Raw genomic sequence first — 22,419 nt, 5'->3', positions numbered from 1 at the left:
AAATAGACATTTAGTATCATTTGAAGTCCTCTGTTCTAAGACTTGTCATTGTTTTCATAATTCCTCAAAGAAATACTTTTGTAAAGAGAAAATTTCGTAAAAAGGGCTTAAAGTTTAAAAAAAAAAAAAATAATAATTTTGATACACACACATCAAAAATCATAGGGTACCAAATGAAATGGATTTTAGATTTTTTATTAGCTGTTATTATTCAAAGAAATGTAACTCTGTTTTTGGAAAGGAAATGTAAGGACATGTTGGAGGAGTAAATTGATGATACTCCTTGTTCAAGGTAAAACAAGTGCATAAGTCTTACTAACCTGTATCCTTCTAGTGTTGCATTTATTTACGTTTTTTATGGGGCAAATAAATTGAGAAAAAGCATCACTAATCTTTTTTTTATGTATTGTCTTTCCATGTGATAACTATTTATTAAAAATAAATTACCGATTGTTCATTAAAATCTGAACATACATTAGCCAATAAATAATGAAAGGTTGAGTCAATCAAATGTATTAATATTTCTATATATTAAAGTATAATCAATTAATTACAAAACAAAACAAACTTGAGCTCTCTAGCTGACGCACACTCCAAGAAGTTGGGCGCTCTAGAACCACTGTTTACACCCTCAGCAAGTATGTAACCTTGGAGAGGAAGAAGAGCTCTGTCAAAAAGGCCAGACTGGATTTGGAGGACATAAAGAAATATGCCAAGGCAAATGCACTCTAGTCCAAGATCTCGAGGTTTCACGCCAGACTGCCCAGAGATATATCAATAAGTGGGTGGACAGAGCCTTTTGAAGGAGGAGATAATACTTTTGAAACCCCCAACAACAACAACAATAAAATAAATACTTATTCTACGTTTGCAAGACTCTTTAAATGTGTTTAGAATTAGTCTTTTGAGTTCTTTTAAACGGGTTTTTTTAACAATTTTGCCATGGTGCCACCACTTAGACTACAACTTTTGTGTACACATGTCAAAGGGAAGGCCCGCAGTCTCCGTCATCGAAACAACATTGATTCTCAAGTTCACTGTCATCCAGCAATAGGACACCATGATAAAGAAACACATACGCAGCAAGTGCCAGGCTTTCCTCTTCTTGGAAGACATTATTGCCGCAAAGGCATCTATTTATATTTTTAATTTTGTTCAAATTAAATTGTTAATTAATAACTTATATATTGTTGAAGTATGAAATTCAAAGTGATCAGAGATCAATGGACTCCTTGCTACATGTATGTGCAAGTAACCCCCTCCCTCAAACTCAAGTTACATGCTTTTAAATGTATGTATGTAATTCGTTCATTGTTCTACTCTGGCTAGTCGGTCCAAAAATTTACGTACGTAAACCGCACAAAGAAAATATTTACTTGCTAAACAATGCATAGGTTAAAATCCAATTTGTCAATGAGAGATGCTCTAGTGGGAAATGGAGAATTGACTCACTAAACAGTGTGGAATTGTTAAAAAAATTGTAAGTCCCCCCTTTAGTGTATACCTTTAGAAATTTTCACTTTATCAGGTCTGAACAATGAGATACGATTTGTTTATAGCCATAGACCTGACTTAACTTACTCCACCTCAACACAATCATGCAACTGATATATTTTAGATTTATTCTTCATCAGGCCGACTTATAATTTACGATATTCTTGTCAAAAGTCCATACATACAAAAAAAAAAACCTACTAAATTTATACATATACGAATATATGAAGTAATTAATCTAATTACTCATAACTTTCTCCATAAACCATATCATAACCATATTTTATTCTTATGCCATGAGTTCACATTTTTCCAACTGGTAGTATAAAATGAATACACTTCTATGAGTAAAATTAAAGATGAATCATAACTTCATGGTATAACTTTTTAATTATTCTACGTTGCAATAATGAAGCTGTATTACAATTTAGTTTTTTAATCTCTGTTACTTTCCTTGTGTGTTTTATCCACTCCACGAACATGTCTTGTTCGAGTATAACTTAAAAATAATAAATCATTTATATAGTACAAAATAAATGTACAGGGTGTTCACAAATATAAAATACACTTTTTAAAATTGATACAGGTCCTAATTGATTAAAATAATCACATAAAAAATCCTTTTTTATGTGATTACTTGAAGCTTAAACTAAACACTAAGAACTTTTTTCCTTCATGGTTTTCCTTATTTCTAATAAAGTCAACTATGGATAAAATTTATAACAAAATCATGTTGCGGGTTTTGGTCCACGACAATCCAATGGACCTAGGTTTTTTGTATACTGCACCACCGCTTATAGGACTACAGACATCTACAACGACATTGGAAATTACGCCAAACGAACGTCAAGAGATGGAAAATTAAAATCTATTCCTTCTTAAAGGTTGCAACAAAATTTTAAAAGCAGAGTGCGGGAAGATACAAGAACTTTGGAAACAGGGTTAGATCTGAATCCAAGAGAGAACCCTCTTTCATACATGTAGCACCGTCCAAAGCTACTTTAAAGTAAGTTGGAGTATAAGGGATTCTGGTTAAAGGACTTTTGTCAATCCCAAACCTAAGCAGACAGATGTGGAGTGGAGGGCCTGTTTTATTATACAACTAAGTATGTTCTCTAAATAATGCAGCTGTTAACGTCCACCGGAAAAACAAGACTATCGTAAAACAGGAGATCCACCAGAAAGTCCTTTTGTCACCAAGGCATTCATCAATGAAACTGGTAAATTCTATGAAAAAAAATAGATGAGACACATGTCTTACTTTTTTTTCTTATATACTATTTTTGTAGCACCTGTTATTGCAACGATGGGCCTTGATAAAGTTGTATTACAAAAGTCTACCATACATTTGTGGACATCCAGTACCCTTTCAGATTATGAAAAAAGTATTGTTTATTGGAATGTTTTTTTCTAAAATGGTATTATGTTGATACCTAGTACAGAAACATTTAAAATGGTACCAATCTAAATTTCTAAAAAACCCGTTATATATAGGGGCCTTATTACGTCTAAATGACGTAACCCATTCCTGTCACTGTTCCTTCCAAATATATATTTTTTTAAATAAAGCAAATAATCTTTCGATAAAGTAATTTATCAATTTACTGAGCTAAAACCGCACCTCTCATCTCCACACAAAATTATGCAAGTGACACAAAAGGTGGATTACGACATATTTTTGTATGTTTATTTTGAGACAAAAAGTAGTATTCCGTAACAAAAATATTACTCTCATGATAAGAGTAGTAAGTGCTTCTCGAAGTTGATAGATCGCGTCAGATTACATCAACTATTTTATGGTTCTACTATATGATATACTTTTATAAATTATTATAGCATAAATATTCAGACAGGAGCTGGCTTCATATGGAGCCGTTAACAACCTCCAGAATAAAAACTCTGCCCCCCTAAATATTCTCTATTTACTTCCCTTTTATTTTAATCATAGACTTGAAATCCTTGATTGGAGGACTGTAACAGTACTTGATTAAAATATACAAAGACACGAATAGTTGATAACATAGGCTGAGAATTAAACTTGTCGTAAAAGGATTTTGCCATATCTGATTGAAACTTACATAGTTTGAGAAATTCTTCAGCTTAGTTATATCTAATTTGACAAGAGTTCAGAGTCATACATACGATAAGTCTCTAGATTTTCTCTTTTGTGGAGGGGGAGTTTGAGGGTGTGACAGCCATACATGCATCCTCCAGAGTACAAATCATTTAAGATTCATATACATTAAAATTCAAAAAAAATTGGTAGACAAATTACAAATAATGATAATTTTAAACAAAGAATGTGTGTGGTTTTTTTAATAGTGCCTGTATGCACTGTTTCTATGTATCTGGCACAAAGTAACAAGACGAACATTTGAAGTACATATATAGTAGGGGGGTTTTAATTCATGAAAAGGAAAAAATGTAATGATAGGCCAACTTTACGGATCGTTTGAGTATCCGAAGTATTTCGTTAGGCTACAATTTTCTTTTCTTCAAAAATAAAAATAACGATTCTCTTATTATGTATAACTTGAAAAATGAACTAAAATGAAGCTTTCAAAATTCAGTCTCAACACTTTAAAAATCGAAACTTCTGGATCCCTTTACAAATGGAGAATTTCGTTAAAAAAAGTCATTTTCAAAATATCTATCGAAGCAAAGAAAACGCCAATTGAAGACTGTAACTTTAGATGCATATTTTTTTCGTTAAGATCATATTAACAGGTAATGTAACAAATTGGACAAATACGTTAAAATAAAAATTTAGAACAAGTTTGTAATTATAAGTTACCTTTGACCTTTTTTATGATCCTAAAACTGTACTTTATAAACTTCAAATGTTATATAAGTATAGCTTTAAGAATAAAAAGCCTTTAATGATCACGACACTCGCGAATTGAAAAAAATGGTAAAAAAAATACGCATTTATGGGTGAAAAACTATTTTTTTTGTAAGGGGGAGTTTGACCGGATTTTATTCTTTTTCCAAATTAGTAGTACAACTTGCTTCACATTTTAATGCTTAATTGTTATTGTAAGTTAGTAATTGAGTAAATACAGTCCAAAAATAATTGAACGAATACACGTACACGTACACATGTTCTAGTGCTTCTAGATAATTACATATATATAGTGAGGACTTAAAGATTATAAATTTTAAGAGCAGTTTCAATTCTACTAATTTATTGGAAAGAAATGGTATATTCTTGGAACTCGATATTGAATGTAGTCCTTCCTCTACTGGGAAATAATAACCCCGCCAACTTTAATGCCAGGATTAATAGTAGGAACGAGTTCCACAATGGATATAATAAATATTACATCAGTTGGTCAGTTTCGTGTTCAGGGGGAAGTCAAAATAAAAAACTATATATTGTGTTTGAGAGCAAGTAAGCCATTCCTCACAACAAAATTACTAAACTGGGGGCCCTGCCCCTATGTACATAGTATTAGAGAGGCTATAAAATAAGGATATCCACAAAGGCTTGAGGAAGGATCAGGAACACAAGGGCCCAACACAAATCGTGGACAGAAGATTGATGAGACTTGGACCCGATATGAATCTGGTACGGCTGGATCCGTTAGTAATTATCAGGACCCCGTTCACGGACTCACACCAAAAATGGTTGAAATATAGAATTGCCAAATCCTTTTTATATACAAACAAGTCAAATGTTAGTGGCGGGGAGCGTTGGTGTCATTGGTATCAATCGGAACTGGAGTCGTCTTTCCAGGTTCTATTTTACTGCCCGGAAATATTCTTATCTGCATGGTGCATGGTGGAGTCTATAATTCTTGGAGCTTATAATGTGGTGCTGAGCCCTTCTGACTGGCTTATTGCAGCATCTCGAAAACACCATAAGGCTTTTAAAATGGAGTTTATAATTGCAAAAGTCCAAGGAACTATATATGCAGTAAAGGTTGGTGAAAGAAGACTTCCATCATACCTAGAGGCTTACGTGTCCCAGCAGATAGACATATTAAAACTTTTTGGGGATTAGGGGTTGCTCTCGAAAAGCAGGTTTCGCCAGGACCTTTGCACTTAAAAATAGAAGTTTACCAAAAGTCTTGTTTACGACCGGCTCGCTGCTCCTCCTTTATACTTTTTTTATTTTTTGCCTTGTTTCATCATTTTACATTATGCAGTAATACTGTTAGTATTTATGTTTTTGTTGGGTAAGGAATGAGAACAAATATTCCTGGAGTACTTTTAGGGTGCTCATGAATAGTCAGCAGGTGCGAGTGAAAGATGGAATAGGTGAAATATTTGATATCATGTTTATGTTTGTACGCCTTCTCCCCCTCCTCTTCCTCCATTTTTTTTTTTCATATTTCTCTCTCCCATAAAATATTTTTAATTCTTAAAATTAATAACTGGGAATTGTTTTTTTTATTGTGAAGGTTATAAAATACTACATTAAGTATACTACTAATAAAAAATTCTACAAATTTACATTTCCTTCCATTGAAATGGCGAACTTTTCAAGCAAATAATGTTAATTCAACTTTTTATTCAATATGCCCCTCTATTCTGAATGATGGATTCAATACGGGACAAACAGAAGCATAACTGGCCTTGATGAAGTTCAAGGACAAGTTGTTCAGGGTATTCAGGGCATCGACATTTAGGTAAGAAGCCTTGTTTGTCTTGCCTTCCAAGATGCACCAAAAAACCAAGTCCAGGGGTTCACGTTGCGTTAATATTAAGTTCAAAAGTCTGCCAGCCAGAAGGCAGGCCGAAATTATGCACCTTCTTGGATGTGTGTGCCGGGGCGCCGTATTGGGTAAACACATAGTTGTCCCTGGAGAACGTGTCTTCAGCCATAGCAAGACATGATACCTGAGGTCCTTGTAGTAGACGTCTGTGTTGACTTTATCTTCGACTGAAGTAGAGAGGCATCTTGTTGCCGTCGGATGCCACAATGCTGAGGACCAATACCTGAGCTGGATGTTTGGTCTTGAAGATTCCCTCAACCTGAGCTCTTGATTAAGACAAGAAGCAATCATTTCTCCTCTTCAAAACAGCTACATTGTGAAATTCTTCTTGTTGGAGGTCGACTTGTGCAGGGAGAATATTGCACACCATATGCCGCTTTGCTTATTGATCAGACATTTTTGATCGCACAAAAGTAAAAGAAAGATCAAATTGTAGCTTTCTGTCAGATCTTTCGAATGGGACCAAGTATGAGAATGTCGAACCTTTATAACTGAGGCTAGATTATACTTTTTTGAGTCCTTCCCCTGTATTAATCTTAAAAGTAGTGTGTCTGCTTTCACCAAAAATATAATTATAATACTCTAAACCTTGTAAATGAATAAAGAAAAATACATGCTATTGCCTTTATTCTATCACTAATATAATTAACTTTGATTGCTATTTGAAATATTAATGTACAAACTAAAGGAGTATAATTAAAAATAAGGGGAATACAAATATCCCCCTTATGTAGGCATGGTGAGTACTGCATAATATTCAGATCTTCAACACAAAAAAACAGGGAAAACTTACATTTTCTCAAAATTGAAAGTTGAGTACATTTGTATTTATCTGCGAATTATCGTAAATTTTCAACACAAATTGCTCCAAAAAATTGGACAATTAAAAAAAAAATCCCACTTTCAATTCTTTAATATTTCAAATTATAGTTAAAAATAATATTTTGCCATCAAAAGCGTCAACATAAAAGCTAATTTTGGAATTAAAAAAAAAAAAAAACTTGAAATAATTTGGGGAAAAATTGAAAATTTAAATTATTTGGAAAAATATTTTAAATATACAATTTGATATTTAAATTTTTTTTACAAACTCAAAAACACTCAGAAAAATTTAATTTGCTGTGAAAAAAAATTCAAAAATCCACAATTGGTCACAAAAAATTAAAAATTAGCAGAGATATTTCCAAACAAACACAGAAAAATAATAGTTTTTGAAAAAAATTTCAAATTTTAAATTTTGTTTAAAAAAATTTCCAAAATCCACAGCTATTTTCAAAAATTAATTATTTGGAATTTTTTTCCAAAATCAACATTTACTCACAAAAAAGAAAAAAAATCAAATATTCATTTTTTGTTGAAAAATTTCCAAATTGCACAGTTGTTCAGAAACAAATACAAAAATTTGAAACATCCTCAGCTATTATCAAAAAAATAAATTTCGTGACAAAAAAGGGTAAAATTAAATTTAGTTACAATTATTAAATTTTTTAGTCAAGAGCAAAAATTTATTAATTTTATAAGGGGCTATTTTTTCATAACTTATAAATAAGAATTGGAATTCCAAATTAAAAAGTATTTCCCTGATCCCAAATCCGAAACCATATAAAAACCATTTTCCGGCTCCGATTGATCGTCTTATACCTATGTAAAACCCTTTGAACTAACTTAAGCACACCTTTAGCAAACTTAATGTATCGCTGTTCTAAAGTAACGAATAATACAACTATGTAATTTCAAAATAGAGAAAGCCTTGGTAACAGTAGCTGACAAGCTCATAGGAACAAGCCAAATACTTTAAACGTAGAAGCAATTCTCAGCAAAATTAAATAATTAATATACATTCCCAGATTCAATCATGTTCCAATATATTGTAGAATTGTACTCTGATAAAGTACTCTGTAGTAAAATAAATATTAATAATCTTCCTTTAATTAGTGTACTTATTAATAATTAGACGCACTAATGAAAAAAAAAAAACGACTGCATTAATAAAAAGTAGGTCAGTGTTAGTTAATAATATAAACAGTTAAACGCATAAATTAATATGGGTCATACCACGTCAAATGTACGCACACTCACTGCATGACCGTCACCGATTTTGAGGAATTTTAGTGAACTGGCTTTTTAGATGAAATAAAAGAGTATGTGAAATATTAGGGCTCTTTGACTCACCTAAGCAGTTCTACCCCTCTCAAAGTTGGGCCTAATGCGTTGGAAAAGTGATGTTCAGAAAGCCATAATTCCGCTCATAGGTTCGATTTCAACAAAAATATCGTCAAAAGATGTACAAACCCCCAAATCTAACTAAAACTAATTCATAATCTTAATTTAATCTAAAATAAAAGTTTGGCTCTCTAGTGAAGCATTTAAAATGGGCCCTTACTAAGGAGAAACCCCGATTTTGTTTGTATTTTGTTAGAACATGTTATGGTATATGTTGTCAAACATATCCAAAATTCAGAATGAAATCTTAAAATATAAAAATATTGTTAAATGGTAATGAAAATCCTGTGTACAAAGGGCATATTAAAAATGAAATAAAAATGTGAAATCGATATGGTAACCCTGACATTTTGAAGAATATTTTGTAGGGGAGAAATAATAATTATTATTACGTTTCATTAGATCACTTATAATCAGCTGTGATAAGGGGGAAAAAAATTAACAAGGACATTGACAAGGATTACTCTAATGTTGATCCCCAATATTACTTTGAGTCCAACAAGGACTTACAATTATAATACTGCAACAAATCCTCAGGGTTATGCTCCGTCTTTTATAAACACAAACAAATGAAGGGCATACAATGGCCTTTTTCTCAATGGCTAACAAGTTCTTCATATAAAACAAAAAATAAAGACTGTAAAATTTTAATAATTCTACTTCTTTGCACACTATTTTAAAAAAGAGATTAAAAGATTTAGAGAAGAAAAGAAGAAGACAGAATAAGACAAAAGATTTTTGGAAATTATATAAAAGTTGTGGAAATGACAGGTAACCTACTTTTTCTTCTTTAAATCATAAGATCCTCTTAAAAAAGTGTGCAAAGTTACATAACAAAATAAAACCGTGAATAACTATTTATTTTTCTTTTATATGAATCACAAGAGTCAGAATAAAAATTCAATTTATTAAAGCAATGCTTCATTATAAAGGGATTTTAAACAGCTTATAACTACACAACCTTTTGATAAATGTACTCTAATATTTTGAGATACAAGCTGTGTCCTGAGAAAAAGATTTCATACATTTACGAGTAAATAATTAGGGACAGACCATTAGAGCCACTTCAAGTGCAATTTTATAACTCTAATTTGTTATGTAATAAATTTCCTTGTCGTATGAGCTCTGTACATGAAAAAATTATAGTGTGTGTCATAATGTTCTTGTATGAAAAAAAACCATAAATATATATGAGTATTATAACTCATTTTTCCTCAAAAATGGCTATAATAATTTACTTATTTATGTATTTATATTCATGTTCTTTTTTTTCAAAAGTTATTTCCCAATTTTACAAGCTATTAAATAATATTTCCCTCGTTCGATATTACACACTTCATAACTAATACTAAACCAGGTGTGTAGTTGAAATCCGGACACTTATATCAGAGAGGAATAATAAAACATTTAATATAAATTGATGATTTCTCCGACCAAGCTTTGTGTACTAAATTAACAAAAATTTACAAAAATAATCTTGAAATCGCCTCAAAAAGAATCAAAAGAATAAAAATTCTGCTCTACTTTGCGCGAAATATACACCAACTGAGATTCAATACTTTTTTTATGTTTCTTTAATTGCTCAGATGGAGTTGCACCATTGAAGTATCAGTAAACATTAAAGTATTTAACTCCCCCCGCCTGACCTAGGAAGCATCTTTGAATTCCATAAATACAAAAAATATATTTCCTTCCATATATATTTACTTACAAACGCATTCTTTACTGAGGTGCATCCTAAAAAAGAATTTAGGGTCCTATTTTTAATCCCTACCTGAAATATTTTTACTAGCAAAAGGAACCTTTCTCTGATAGGAACGCTTACTTTCTCCGACATAGGCTGATCCGCCAATAAGTATTTTTTTTTTTGTAAAATTAGGATTTGATGTGCTATCTATTGTTGGTGAGGCACATAATGCTGGTGCATGAATAATTGTAAATGTTTGAGAATCTGGAGATAATATAGTTGGCATTACAAAAAGATTGGAGGAAAAAACCAAAATGCCCCAACGTAAGCATCCCTGATATAAGGGGCTATTTTGTAAAAATTGAACCAGTTTCCTTGATCTATGTAAGGGAAATGGTTCAATTGTGAAAAAAAATTTAACAAGAAGATTTTCATAGCTGATCAATTCTACAGTCCTCTGAACGACCAATGGCTTGAGGAAACAAAGGAAGAGGTTCCTTTCTTTTTCAAGGCTGGACAGGAAATCTTGTAGGATACCTACATTAAAGTACTTAGGTACACCATTTCCACATGTCTGAAGACCAACTACCAAGAGGAAAACTACTTGTTGACTCAGAACAGTGCCCCCTTTCACACGTCTGCCAAGTGACAAAAGTTCTGTCCAGATACATGGCTCGATTCGGGTCTAAAGAGATATGGCCCCTTCCTCATTATATTTGAACCCACTTTACTTCTCTAATTGGGGAACTTTGGAGAAGGAAACCATCAGGACCTCACACCCAAATGTGGACTCACTGAAGTCCTCCATAGTGGCTGCATGAGACAACTTGTCAGAGGATTTCGTCATCAACTCCTGCATGGCCGTTTACATGTTTTGTTAGTTTTTTTTTCCCCCCTATTTTTGAAAATATAAAAATTGTTGATGTATTTCTAAATCTATCTCTCTAGTCCACGGTTTGCTAGCCTACCCTCTACTTATCAAAACTTTGTTTAAAATCTACAATTAATAGTCAATAAAACTTTAGCTCTGCTCATTTAGTTTTTTGTCTATTGATAAAATTCTCTAAATTTTAGACACCAACATAAGCCAAGTCATGTTAGCCCTTGTTAAGTCTGAAGATGAGCAAAAATCTATTTTATAAACAATTTCCGAATATCGTCTAATTGTCTTTTTTGCATCTTGTCATTAAAAACCATGAAGATTTAAATGTTCATTTCATATCTCCTCTGCCCTTTTGTTTAGCAACTAATAAAAGTATTAGAGTATTTAAAAAATGAATGATTTATTACGTTGTTTTGAATACAATTCCAACAAATATACGACGAATCTTAAAACAACAGAATGAAATGAAGTGTTTTACTTGAAAGCTATTATTTTTCCAATTTATTTTCAATTGGTTTATATTATGGAGAATACTAAAAAAGGGAATTTATACTACATTTCCATTTTTTTTTTATATAATACATTAGTTAAAAATCATATAAGTTTGTAATCCAAAAGAGAAAATATTCCAAATAATTATTATAAAAGTACAAATAAGTAAATTTAAGAATTTAAAATATTATAAGTTTAATTGCAATACTGAAGGAGAAAATAGAATGAAAAATTGGTAGATAACTATTTAGATCAAGAAGTGAGATTATCGAGCCAGTTCTGACAAGTAAACGTTAATAAACACTCATTATTAGTATATTTATATTTTTTGAATAGTATTATTTATTATATTCTTAGTATTTTCCTTCGATTGAGAGGGAGCCAAGAATTAATATCACTTTAGATACGTAATCACACAGCCAAGGAAGGAGTTTTTTCTTAATACTTGGTTAATTCTTTTGTGAACTGCGATATTATACACACCAAAATTTATAAAAGTGCTTCAAATTCCTTAAATTATAGATTCTATGCCCAATACTTTTCAGTATGCTTGTAAAATGATGATTTGTAATTCATTATTTGTCTTCATAATCCATTTTTGTAGTTTTAAATAAAGTTTTAGATAATTTAAATAACTTTATTGAAAAAAAGTCCTTCCTGTGTTTTTGATATTTTTATTCCATGGATTTCTCCTTGCTCGGTTTTCTAAATAATCAAAGATGTTTTATATTCCTCTATCAGCTAATTTAACTACTTTTTCATGTGTTAATTCTTTCATGATTTAGAGCAGTTGACTCTACGTATTACGAACTAAAAAAAGGTATTAAATATAATTTGGATTTGAATAATATTTTATGTAACTAAGTGCCTTTGTTAAGAATTGCTGTCATATAATAAATTTATTTATTCAATGTGCTACAAGAAAAAGACAGAACGGTAGCTACTATACGTTTTTTTTTTCTTAAATTTTTCATTTCCTTTTTGTCAGTTGAGGCTGGGAGGGGATAAAAATATTTAGTTCTGCCTTTTTTTTTAATGTAAGAACTTAGGCAAAACAGTAATTAATTTTTTTCCCTGAAATTTTATTCATCTGTTTTTCCCTTTGATTTCTTTAATCTTTTACTTGTAATATATGGATATAATATATTATTTTATAAAATACATGCAACTTCATCAAAACTTAGCGAAATTATAATTTGATTTCCAAAATTGTCAAGGAGTAACAAATATTTCAGATACATTTTTATCAAAAATACAAATTGGAATGTTTAAGTTTAACAAGTTATGTATGGTGAATCTCCAAACTCATTGATTTACGTGCTTTTTTAATCAGAGTTTAGTTAATGCCGATGTTTTATATTCAAACAAGTATTTTTAGCATTTTAATTTATATTCAAGAGGGATAGAATAGTTAAAAGTTATCCACGTTCATCTGTGTTAATAATGCAATTAAATACATTATTTCTTATTTTTTCCTAGTTCAAAACCGTGAAATATACATGATTTTCACTTACATAAATGAAAATATTAAAAGAAAACATACTTAAATTTCAAGGTATGTATAAGTTTCTTTTATTTAGTTTGATTTACCTAACACTGATACATAAATAGTGAACTAAGCACATTATGATATATTTCTGGGCTTAAAACATCAAAAAATCATTAAAACCAATTTAAACCTGTGTAAACTCATTAAAAATCAAATGAACTCCGTTTTTTTTAATAAAACACCCACCTGGGTTAGATTTATTTTAAAAGTCCTGGCTTAAACATTAAGAAAAATAATATTGACCAAATTCAATTTTATTCCAAACTCTTTTTTTGGCCCCATCAACTCCGGGTAACCCTTTGGTATTATTATTTATATTGACTAGCGCGAACATGCTATCTTAAAGATAACCAATGAATAATTAAAAACATTTTATTTACACTCAGTTTGTTTATGTTAAAATTATACACTAAACCGATCTATTATAAACATATTATAGATACATTTCTATTGTAAAACCTCATTGTATATGTTATATATTTATACGTTAACTGCTTTGTATTAAAATCCTCCATGTTATATATCATACCTATGTTATATACACAATGCCATCAGTTTTAAAATTGTGATAGTAGCGAAACATTTTCCATCACTAGAAATTACGCATCAAGTATAAATAAAAATATCTTTTGTTTGGTGTATCAAAAAACGTGTTAGAAGACAGTGTAGTACCAGAGCATGAGCCCCTCCAGGGTGACATGCAATAACCCGTCTACTATAAATTGTCTCAAGTAAGGGCCAGCGTTGCTAAAAATAGGGGGTTCTCTTTACTGAAACTAGTAAAATATTAATTGATGAAGTGAAAAAAGCGAAGGCAATCATTAGTGAGGGATTTAAATAAATGATATACAAATGCGGTCATTTTATTTTAGAAAAACAATAAATAAATTTTATTAGTTTAAATATTTTCTGTAACAAAAAAATAACATAAAAGAATACATAATTTTGTATCAGATTTAGATACAAAACTCAATTTGGCTTTAGGCGGAGATTTTGCACTCTACCTTGTCCACATTCTAGTAAATCATATTGTCAGAGGAGTATTTTATTTCATGTCTAAGATTAAATTGCTGACAAATTTTTTTGATATGTTTTTCTATTTGTATAGATTATTGAACTATTCAGTATCACACTCAATATAAGTTTGAAAGTACAAAGATTAAGAATCCTTTTTATATAAGGTCTTAAAGCAAAAATGATGAGTATGCTCACATATTAAAATTTGCCTAGGGTACCTTGAAATGAAAATTCCTATTTCATCACATGTGTAGAAAGTTATATGTGATCGTCATTTTAAGGCACATGGAAATCTGGAGAAAGAGGATATTAAATTATGTAAGGGGATTTCCTTTTTAATAGTTTGGAAAAGATTCTGGTAAGCTTTTTAATGTAACTCTGTAGGTCCTTGTAGATTGTCCTGATGTGGTTGTTTTGAAAAATTCGTAAAGTTAATTCTAGTATTATTATCATATAATGATATTAATGTGGTCAATAATGTGGTTTTTCCAAAAGATACTGATAAATTTTATTGTAAAGAAAGGATTTTGCTTTACTCAACTCTAAAGCCTTTATACACGCAAAATAGGAAGAAAAAAAATGAATTGGTAAATATTCTTGAGTTGAAAGGAATTTTGTTTATTTCGTATTGCACAACAATGTTCATTTGGAATAAGCTTATGAATTTTGGGATTTTTTGCGGGTACAAATACAAGCTAATACTTAAGCTCTGCTTTTAAAAGGCATTGCTTACTAAACAAATAGGCTTGTTAAAGAACTATACTATAATAAATTAATAAGTTTTATTTCCTAATATGAAATATTAAAAACACACTGCCTGACTACTCTCTACATCCATCGAATGGAATAGGCAAAACTAAAGCAAGACTCTATAATGGATCGTATAAAAGCCATTAAATCCCCAAATGGAAAGACGTAGTTCAATTCTTAAACTGCTTGGGAGAAAATTTTCTCTTGAGGTGAGTGTGCTTAGGTTAGCACTACGGTATTTTCCTTAGGAAGAAAATATTCTTCAGCTTTGCAAAAAGTTGTCCACAAAGACTTTTTTTTGGAGGAGATTGTGAAGGAAACTGGTAATGCTGGTAATTCTCTACATTTGTGAGGGAAAGGATAAAGGCTTCCAATGTTCCTCTGACCTGGTGCCTTGCACAAAAGCAAGGTGGATGTACGTATAAGCTTCTTTATGCTATAAAGATCGATCTACTCAGCAAAAATATAGTTCGATAACTACCTAAGGGGACTGACTGTATTTGTGACTTGTACAGCATCATAAATTAAATGTTGGTTTACAATATTTTATTTTTGGTTTCCTGTCCTGGGAGTTTACAGCTCCAATTCCTTTTGGAGCGCCTTTGAATGATTTCATACCAGTTAATAACTTGATCAATTACATGATATCTTTAAAACTTGGGTCGATGCAGTAATCTAGGTATTTTGGATACATTGGTGGTACCTAACTGAAGAACTCGTAGCAATACCATTATTTTTTGATCAAGTTAGAAATAGCATCAAAACATGCATGGTATTGCAATTACTGACTTTATGGCAAAGACTCTACAGAAAGAGGAATGGCTCAAGATATTCCCTTCCAAAATAAAAGAAACAGAGAGCAAAAAAAAAGTTGTTTGGTATTAAAAAATTGACAAATGATCTATACATTTATATATATGCAAAGTAGTGACTAATTTAACTATAATTATAAATTTATGTTATTATATTAAGAGGATAATTAGTAAAAAAGAAAATAAAAAAAAGGAAAAAAAAAATATTATTCATATATATTCATTCTGAACTGAAGCTCAATGATGTCTTCTTTATTTAATAAACGGTCTACCTGCGATCTCTTAAAAAAATAAAGAACAAGATAACATTTATTTGATTATAGAAATGTGTTACTCTTCAATATGTTTCTCATAAAACGGATAACGAAAAAATTGTGCTGGATCCACGTTTAGAAATTGCAATTTCCCTAGAGGTAAATTTTTTGTTCTACGAACCTAACCAAAGAACCAAAATTAGAATCCGCTGATTTTGATCATATTATCATCTCCCTAGTCATCATATTTTTTTATTTAAAAAAAAAAAACATTACTAAGAGTGGCAGAGGAAAGCAACTTCTCTGTTTATCTTCATAAACTGATGTTAGGAAGTATGTTATGATGAACTAAAATTTCATATTTTCAATAATTGCCGGGTTAATGTTTATAAGCCAGTATTTCTCCAAGATCATCACTCCAAAAGCGAAGAATACTAAACTTCTCCTGCCTTATGGAGGATAAATAACCTCGAGCAACTTTAGAACAGATGGCAAAAGGACTCTATTCTATTTTAAAAAAGATGTAATATTTCTCAGTGGGTTTGAGATCTTCTTATTTGTATATCAGGACCCTATAGCTAATTTATTAACAAAGCACTATTGATTGGAGTTTTCTAAAGGCATTTTGTAGGAAGCTTCCTGCATTATATAGAATAGGGTGATGGGGGGGTTGATACCTAAGTGATCCAAATGTATTTTTATTAAATATGTCATGCATGCTCCAGAAAAAGGCTCTCCTAACACTGCTGATGCTCAATACTGACAACAAAATAGTAATTTCAGGTAGTCTCTATGTGTTTTACGTCATTGTTTAATTACAAGACCTCTGACCCAGAAGTTGTGGGAAGTCAACTTCTTACCCTTTAGTAGTGCGAATGAGGTGAATTGATCAAATATGTGTAGTTCTTTATTTCTATGTAATCATATATTATAATTATAGGGACTCATGTCCACCTAATAAAGGAAGGACCAACGGGAAAAATGGAATTTCAATATGCTTTTTATTCTAAAAAATGTGTAAAATTATATATTTTCTTGCAAAATTCAGTTGATTTGGTTGGATAAATTCAGTTTCTCGAAAACTCTGCAAAACCCAGGATAGATTAGAATTATCCCTCACGAGAACTTTAAATTGAAATTAGACATAGTCTAATTTTAGATCATTATACAACATAATTTTTTTAATAAGTAAATTTTTACTACAGTTACCATGCCACCTGTTGGACACTGGGAAAGTATGACTCCTTACTTCTTTGCAATTTATCAAATAACGACAATCTTTTTGGAAATATGTAGAAAACAAATCAAAAAGTTTTTGAGCTGCCGTCTGTTTTATTTTCTAAAAACACCATTTACAATTTAAGTTCTGTCTATATATATATATTTTCACTGGTTTGAATCTACATTTCATTGTCAAAACCTTTTATTATGCTCCTAATTATTATATCTAATTATGAATAATTTTAAATTTATCTTGCTAATCCCTTGTTGCTGATCTATTCATATAAATTTCATCAATGTTTAGTGAAACTAATTAATTATTTCCTTAACTTTTGTTCCTTTGTTTTTTCCTTTGATTTCTTTGATCTTTTATTTGCTTTGTGAAGACTAAGACGTGCAACAATAGTCACAAAATGTAATATTTTACCCATTATTTTATATAGTAGACGCAATCTCATAAAAAACAATTGATACTAATTTTATCACCAAAATTCGAATAAATTAATAAATATTTCATAGATTTTTTAACTCGAATTAAAAATAAAGCGTTTTTATAATAAGAATAACTAATTAAATCGTGTTAAAACTCCTAAATCATATTAGTACGATTATTATAAAAAATCTGTATATTTTTTTACAAATGTCTTAGATTCACACCAGTATTTTAATAAATGTTTACAACTACAAAATGGATGGATTAGTAAAAAAACAACATTACAAATTTAAATTACTGTTCATTGAAACATGAATAGTTTATGTTCAGAAATAGTAACTATTGAAATAACGTTCAAAAAAATTGGATACAGAAATTATATGATACATTAATAATCTACATATACCCTTGACAAAAGTACATCATTCACATAAAAAAAATATTCAAATCTGTGTCGTCTTACGGATCAAACTGACCCGTTTTTAACTTTAACTTACGAAAAATACATGTTCTTGCTATTTCTGAAAATTTTGTAAATAAATCTAAAATTTTGGTAAATCAAAATTCCTTCTGATACTAGATTATCTTTATTTTTTTAAATAATAGAATTGTAAATGAAATAAATATCACAAATCTTATTTACAACAAATAAAATATCACTTCTTGAGAAGTTCTTGTACTTTTAAATTTATAAAGCCTGCACAAAATTTTATTATGATATTTTATAAATATCCTCTTGATGTTTGGCAATATATACTGAAGGAAAATGTTTGATTTTGAATTTAATTTTGTACCTCTCATAAGATATCACTCAGACGTATACATTAAGATACAAAATATTCCATGCTCTCTTTTTCAATTTTACAGAAAAACATAGTCTCTTCTTGAGAGTGTTTTTCGATATATGTTTTCAAAAGGTAATATATTTTTAATGGTTCTGTAAATGAATCTATGCATGAAAAAGTCATGTCTTTTACAATTTATGGCATGTTATATTCCCCTAAGAAAAGCTTTTTTGCCCATAAATTCCTGTTTTTTTATTATTGATCTTATAAACTAGGTTTTAGCAGATTTTAGGATTTTTAATCTCAGAATCTGTCGATTTTCCAGTTTACTTAATAAATTTAAGAAACTATCCCGCGTTCCAATCACCCTTCCGTGTATTTTAATGTGTCTAAAAAACTCTCTATATCTTCAATTCCTCGAGGTAGGTCGAATTAAAGTTTTTTTTTACATGTTATATAAATACATTCATTTGTAAAAGTGTTATCCCTGATATTTCACCAATACAATAACAATTGTTTTTTTGACGTGTAGGAAGTGTATTATACACGTATGGTACGGGTCATGCTCCACTGGATGTAGGCAGCGGGTTTATCAAACTGTTGCCTAATGACACTTGCAGGAGAAGGTTGAGCTTGCATATTTCCTGTAATGGATATTCTTCACGAATGGATACAAAAACAAGCTTTTCCCATGTTCAACCGCCTTAAACAGTGACATTATACGAAGAAGACTGTTCGGAGCTAGAATTGCTGTAAAAATCTGTTGCAAGAAGACAGTTGTACATACTGCCATCATTTTTTTTTTTTTCAATTTGGGATGTATACAGATAAAAAGAGATCAAGGCAGCCAAGGAAAATGTACATGACAGATGACTCCATATCTCCCACTAGTTCCAATTAAAAAAAATCAGTCTAATATGATTTGAAAAGGGTGAAAGGTAGGTGTAAGTACTCTTCCAAGTCGTTTGAGACAGGAATTCAAAATAAAAACAAGTTTCGGAAAAAGAGATATCTTCGTGAGAGGGATACATATTTAATGGAATCTCCAAATTCCATTGGAATAATTAGAATGATTATTGGATATTTGTATGAGTAATAGAATCTTACCTTAAGTATTCCTACTTATTCCTTCAAAGGATACAAGAAAAAAATGTGGGTTTTTTTTTTAAATGTCTCTGACCACTTTAATAAACACTTGAATTTATATTAAATAATATGTAATGTTATATTTTACCCTCCAAGCAATGGAAGCAGACTATTCTTCTACCTCTCCAACGCTTACACATTTATTGTGTGCAAGAAAGTACGCTTTCAAAAAAAAAAAAAAAAAGGAAGAGAACTGACGCAAATGTTGCCGCTTTCAAGAGTGTTTCCTTATGGAGATGTTTACTCATAAAATATGTACTAGTGTGTTAGCTTACAGACTACTTTAAATACATTTTGAGAATCGGGAGAAAAATTTCAAGACTTAATTTTAAATGTTCAGAATTTAGCTTTATATTTTTTTTCAATAAAAAGATAAATATGTAGCCCATCAACACAAATCCAAGCTAGAAGGGTTTTTATAACAAAATTGAGTTTGGATTACTTTTGTTCTCTTTGATAAAGTGTTTTTTAGCTTGTATCTACTAAGATTTTTCTTTTTAACTCTATGGTTTATATATATATATTATACGAGGATTTTTTTTTAAAACTCTGATAAATGTCTGAGGGATGACACAACTGGCGCGGATCAAGGTTATGTTTAGATAGTAACATCACTTGGAAAAACACACACCAACTTTCAGTCAAATAAGTCTATTTTTTTGTTTTGTTTTTGGTATTCGCTTGAATGGACGAATTAAAGTGATATTTTAGGGAATTGGAGGGGAGGGGGGAATCCTGTGTTGATTAAACATTAATTTTTGAAAGGCAAAACGCCTCAAAATAGGTACAGAAAAAAACTTGATAGTCTTTATGGCGACTCTGCACTTTCTATTAGAGCAGTTAATAAGTGATTTCCAAATTTTTGGAGTGGCACAAGTGCCGTTGATCCCTCTGGACGCTCTGTTGAGGTTACTACTCCAGAAATCACTGATAAAATCCCTTACATCTTGATGTATCCCATTAAGATGAAGATGTGAGTTAGAACTCTATTTCTGTTAACTTTGCTACTACGACTCCTGAGGTGTGAGCTGGTGCATTTTCGTGATTGAAAAGGACTTTTTGTGCACCAATCTTGAGCCTTTTTCTTGCATCTCGGTTTTCAAACCGTCCAACAATGATGAATAATATGAATTTGTAATAGTTTTATCCTATTTTACAGGGTGTCCACGATAAATTGGAACTACTTTAAACTTCATCCAGATCCATAATGTGGATATTTGAGGTTAAATCATACTAATATAAAAGGTTGCCTGAACAATACACTATAACTCCCACCACAATTGTTTGGACAACAAACAATAGTGATCATGGAACAAGCAAGGAGAGACGCCATCCTCGATTTGGCTCGTGCGGGACACAAGCCTCTGCTATCTACAAGCTTCTTAACTACTCCAAGACCACAGTGTATCGGATCTTCAATGCCTGGGAGGTTGAAGGGAAGGTCTGTTGCAAGACCCACAACATGAGAAGTGACCGAATCCGCACTCCCCGCTTCCTTGAAGGCCTCCAGAAGTCCATCAAGGCTTCGCCGGGGACTTCCTTGTCCAGATTGGCCAAGAACCGTGGAGTGAGCAAGCAACTGGTATCCAAGGCTGTAAATGAGGACCTCAGGCACAGGTCATACCGAATGGCCAAACAACACATCCTCACGGCATCCATGAAGGCCACCAGGCTCACCAAAGTGTAAGCGTCTCCTCAATGACCTGAAGAGGCATGGAGGAAGAATCCTCTTTTTCTCCGGACGTTGAAGAACTGGACAGTCCATGTCGACAGAAGCTACAACGTCCAGAATGACAGGTGACTTGCCAAGGAGAGAGAATAGGTCCTGCGGTCTTCACCACAAAGTTCCCGGCCTCCCCTGGGTATCATCTGCAGCACCGGTGAGGTGATGTCTCCTTTCTTCTTCAATCCCAAGGAAAGGGTTAACGCGATAAGGTACTGCGAAGTCATGGAGGAGATTACTAATAAATAAATTTGCATTTTTTTTATTTTGAATAATACGTAAGTATGGAACAGCTTAGAGGAAAAACGATTGCCAAATTATTCCAAAAAACTGACCACAAACTAAAAGCATTTGCCAAACTTACTGGCTACCCCTAAAACACAGTCTCGATGACCATTCAAAATAAGCTTAAGACCTCCGACAACATCACCTGGAAAGTTTAGTTCTATCTTCAAGTCACAGATGAAAAATCCATCAAGCCCTACCCAGTTACACCCATGTTCGAGAAGGCAAAAAAGCGCTGCGTGCATCGCTATACTATCACTAAGGCGGTCAAAAGCTTGGTTTGTACTCATATTAAAGGGTAAAAGCCTACCTCATGACATCGACCATATAAGAGATAATATTGGAAATCTTGAAAGGCTTGAAGTCGATGCCAATACCAAACCTCAAATTCCTCCTCGTACAGCTAGTAGTTTAGTTTCTATAATCAGCACATTTCCTTTCTTTTAATTACCGAGAAAGTGGTAGTAATATTACTTTTATGTATGATCGAAATTTGGAAAAACATTACAAAAAAAAAAAAACAATTTTAAGTTACTTGGAGCAATAGTGTATGAACAAATTAAAAATCTAAATATTGTGTGCAAAGTGGTGTTACAGTCTGTAGCTTGTTAAAAAATGGTGTATGCTCAGAATAAATTTCACAAAGCCCTTAATACAATGCTATCATACCAAGTTTTATCTGCAAACATTGTCAATTATCCCTGAAAATTGACCACATCACTGATGATGTCATTGGTACCCCCTAAATACAGGAATATAACGATATAAAGCGGTGATAAATACGGAGTCAATAGAAAATAGACTTTAAATGACGACGATTTTTAGTTTTTAGTATTACATGTAATTTTATTGTATTACATTTACCAAACAAATGCTCCCAATGGCGTCATCAGAAAGATAAAGAATTACTTACAAAATCGGCTTTGTTTGCCTTACAACTTTCTTGT

General features: G+C 31.4%; 1 protein-coding gene across 1 annotated transcript in view; it reads right to left on the bottom strand.

Moving 5' to 3' along the window:
- LOC121130280 (uncharacterized) overlaps nucleotides 1–19,579 on the bottom strand; it is a 286,433-nt gene extending 266,854 nt beyond the window's left edge. The window contains exon 1 of the mRNA XM_071893687.1: nucleotides 19,426–19,579. The gene's annotated coding sequence lies outside the window, so the exon portion shown is untranslated. The remainder of the gene's footprint in view (nucleotides 1–19,425) is intronic.
- Nucleotides 19,580–22,419: the final 2,840 nt, after the last annotated feature.

This window comes from Lepeophtheirus salmonis, chromosome Z (genome assembly GCF_016086655.4).
Source record: "Lepeophtheirus salmonis chromosome Z, UVic_Lsal_1.4, whole genome shotgun sequence".
NCBI lineage: Eukaryota > Metazoa > Arthropoda > Copepoda > Siphonostomatoida > Caligidae > Lepeophtheirus > Lepeophtheirus salmonis.
Note: the sequence above shows the minus strand (reverse complement) of the source record. Positions and strands in the feature narration are given on the sequence as shown.